The sequence below is a fragment of the Mus caroli genome, chromosome 15 (genome assembly GCF_900094665.2).
Source record: "Mus caroli chromosome 15, CAROLI_EIJ_v1.1, whole genome shotgun sequence".
NCBI lineage: Eukaryota > Metazoa > Chordata > Mammalia > Rodentia > Muridae > Mus > Mus caroli.
In genome coordinates, this window is record NC_034584.1 from 75,740,959 (window position 1) to 75,744,368 (window position 3,410).

At 49.4% G+C, this 3,410-nt stretch overlaps 1 protein-coding gene across 2 annotated transcripts in view; it reads right to left on the reverse strand.

Moving 5' to 3' along the window:
- Rangap1 (Ran GTPase activating protein 1) overlaps positions 1-2,962 on the reverse strand; it is a 24,828-nt gene extending 21,866 nt beyond the window's left edge. Inside the window, exons 1-2 of one of the 2 annotated variants that reach the window (XM_029469993.1) lie at positions 2,745-2,962; positions 2,250-2,297 (exon numbers count right to left, since the gene is read on the reverse strand). The gene's annotated coding sequence lies outside the window, so the exon portion shown is untranslated. The remainder of the gene's footprint in view (positions 1-2,249; positions 2,298-2,744) is intronic. The other variant, XM_021183050.2, reaches the window with a different exon arrangement.
- Between the last annotated feature and the right edge of the window lie 448 nt (positions 2,963-3,410).

A 3,410-nucleotide genomic window follows, 5' to 3' on the forward strand; every position in this document is an offset into this window, starting at 1 on the left:
AAAAAAAAAAAAAAAAGGTGTGTACCATCATGCCAGCAAACGGTATTTAAAGATTACAAATGAACAGCCAGATAAACAAAGAATGCACCAAGGAAAGTCTGGGAAAAGAGCCCAGAGCATCCACGCACTCTAAAAGCCCAGCATCCTCCAAGACTCTCCTGTGTACAGATAGCTGGGAGCCTTCTGAGCCCTGTCCTTTCAGAGGTTTATAGACTTTGTTACATAAGCATGATTGGTTAAATCACAGGTGTTGATGATAAATCTGAGAATACCACTCTAATTCTGTTAAGGTTTTTCTAATGACTTCCTCCACCTACCCTAGTACTAACCAAGGGACTCTGAGCCAGCAGCCAGCATTAGAATAGGTATTTTCTATGCCAGGAAGTAGGACTATAACCAAATATATATTTCATAATGTCACCACCAGAGACAAAGTTGCCCACAGCTGGGAGCTTAACAAATTAGCAGAATGGGAAAGTAGGGCTGGCATACAGCTAAGTGAAGGGTCCTATCAGGCATAGGGGGCTGTAGGTTCAAGCCCCAGCACTACCAGAGAGAGGAGAGAATGGATAACATTACCAAAAGAATGTGGCAGGTACGCAGGATGTGATGGTTTGAATCAGAACAGTACCATGGGCTCATATACTTGAATTCTCTCTCTGCCTTTAGATTGAGTTATAGCTCTCAGCCACTGCTCCAGTGTCATGCATGCCACCAATGCCCCTCCAATGTCCTGAGCCTCAAGACCGACTGCCCATATGAGACTTTCTCTGGGCTTGGCCAGCTGTCCATCATCTTTACTTATTTTACCCCCAAACACCCTGATTTATTAATCAATGAGCATAAATTACAACTCAGGATTAAAGCACTCAGCAAAACACTGTATTGAGCACCATGTACCAGATACTGTTTGAAATACCAGGAGAACTACAGTAAATATCACACACCCCTTGAAGCTTAGTCTAAAATCAAAATATTTTGCATGTTACTGAAAAAGTACACGGAACTGAGGGAGGGGCAATTCAGTGGTAGAACTCTTGCCCAGTATTTGTGAAGGGCTAGTTTCAATCTCTAGCACCACAAAAAATAAAATAATAAAAAAAGGCCAGGTGCTGTGGCACACCTATGATCTAGTATTTGGGAAGGGAGTCACAAGGATCAGGAATTCAAGGCCATTCTCAACTACTAGAGGAGCTAAGGTCAGCCTAGACCATAGGAGACCCTGTCTGAAAAAAACAAACAAAAAAACCCAAAACACACAAACCACCAGGAAAGGGGCAAAGAAGAAGGTGGTTTTTGCCAGTTTTCTTTTGGGGGCAGAGGGTAGGGTTTACAATAGAATGCCTAAAGGTGTTATATGTAAAGAAACTAAAGATATCACCGACCGAGCCAAGCAAAAATCACGGGAAGAGCATTCCTACAAAGGGAACAGAATATGCAAAGGCTCATGGGAGACAGGAGGGGCTATGGTCAGAGCAGAGGAAAAAAGATAACAAGAGAGTCCAGTCACAAAGGACATTCTAATTACTGTATCAGCATGAGTGACCAGGAGGGTCCCTGGAAGGTTTCTACAACTAAGCTTAGTACACCAAGCTGTTTTTGACAGGAACAGGGTCCCAGTATAAGGCCTGATATTTGAGGGCTCAAAGAATGACAACACTGAGAGGTATTCTCCTCAGACCAAATAAGCTAGTTCAAGCCAAATTAAAGTATAAAGGCAGGTTTATTGGGGACAGCGCTCTAGTGGGTTCACTGGTCCCAAGGAAGGAAAGTCGCCTTGCAAACAGGGAGACAGAGGGGTGGGGGAAGAGAAGGAAAAACGAGCTCACCTATGCAGAGAGTGAGAGAAATGCAGACAGAGGAATGGAAGGGTAAGTGAGAAGACCAAAATGTCTGGATTATATAGTGAAGAGCTTCAGAGGAGAGAGGCAGCCCAGCCCCGGGACTGGAAACTTCAAGTAGTGACTGAGGGATTCTGGGAGAACCTGGAGGCCATGTCCGCTTTGGTAGGTTAAATAGGCACCTTAGCCAGCTGTCACGGGCCAGAAATCCAACAAACACGAAGATGAGTAAAGATCTATCTGGAATTCAGCCACCTCTTACAGTTCCACGACGGGACAATGAGATTAAAAACGTGGTGGTGGTAGGTAGGGCTCCAGGGGGAAGGGAGGCACAACCTCAGTCCGTGGGTCCGGGACACACAGACACACACACAAGCCCTCCCCCATTCACTTTAAAGAATGACTAACCAAAGCAAAACAGGGATGGTACTGAGCTATCCAAGGTCAGCAGACGGCCTGCGAGGGAGCAGACACAAACGGTCAATACACAAACGCCCTCTCCTCCTGGGCGGCCGCGTGGGGGACGTCCTCAGGTGCACAGCCATCCATCGACCCAGCCAAGCGTCAGCAGTGACTCATGCCAGGCTTCCCGCGCGGACGTGGGCCGACTGGGTAGGCAGCGATGGACTGCGTAGCCCCACCCGGCACTCCATCCGGCTTCCCACCGCCTCCAGGTGAGATAGATGGCAACGGGAGGCGCCACCGCCGAGAGGCAGCTGTGGCTAATGTCCACTCTAGGCCTCAGTTTCCCCAAACGTACAAGGGGCAGCGCCGCCCAGGGTCCCATCCCCCAAAGCCGGGCGCAGCGTGATCAAAAGGGTAGAAGCGAGGCGATCGCTTCGCCCCACCCAGACCCTGGTGGCCCAGGCAAGTGACAGGAAGAGCGTGAGGGCCCCGACTCACCACAAATTAGCGGCACCGCCGCGTGGGGGGACGAAACGCGCGCGTCGGTCACTGCTTGAGAGTCCGCGTGAGGGCCAGGCCCAATGACCAGTCTGCTTGTCTCTCCTTGTTGCCCCGGCTCCTCGTTTGGCTCGTGCACACCACCTGCTCCACGATCCCCAGCGATTATGGCGGCGGAGGAGGATTTTTGAAAGCCGGCAGTTTCTTTCCTTCGATTTGATTTGTTCAAGCCGGAGCGGGGATTTGCCAGGCCGGCTTGCGGAGCCTAATGGGAAAGGAAGTCCAGTCCTCCGGCGCTGGCATGACCGGACGCGCGCGATAAACTACAAGTCCCATGATGCAGAGCGCTCGGACTTCGCAACCCTCCTCTCCGCCCGCCCTCTCGGCTTCTGGCTCTTTCTCTACAGGACTCTGTGGGATGGTACTTGACCGGAGCGCCCGCAGACTACAAATCCCGACAGACCATGCAGCGAAGTAGCCGCACCCTTCCGTAGAGGTTAGCGCTCTCATTCATGCAACTTTATTGACAAAGGCGATACGGTGAAAGGCAAATTCCTGGATCATTTCAGCATTGATAGGGATCTACTTGCAAAAAGAAATGACTTTAAAAACAAATTCTAATTCCCCTGAAATTGAAAGGAAACTCCAAAGATAATTTTTAAAAAT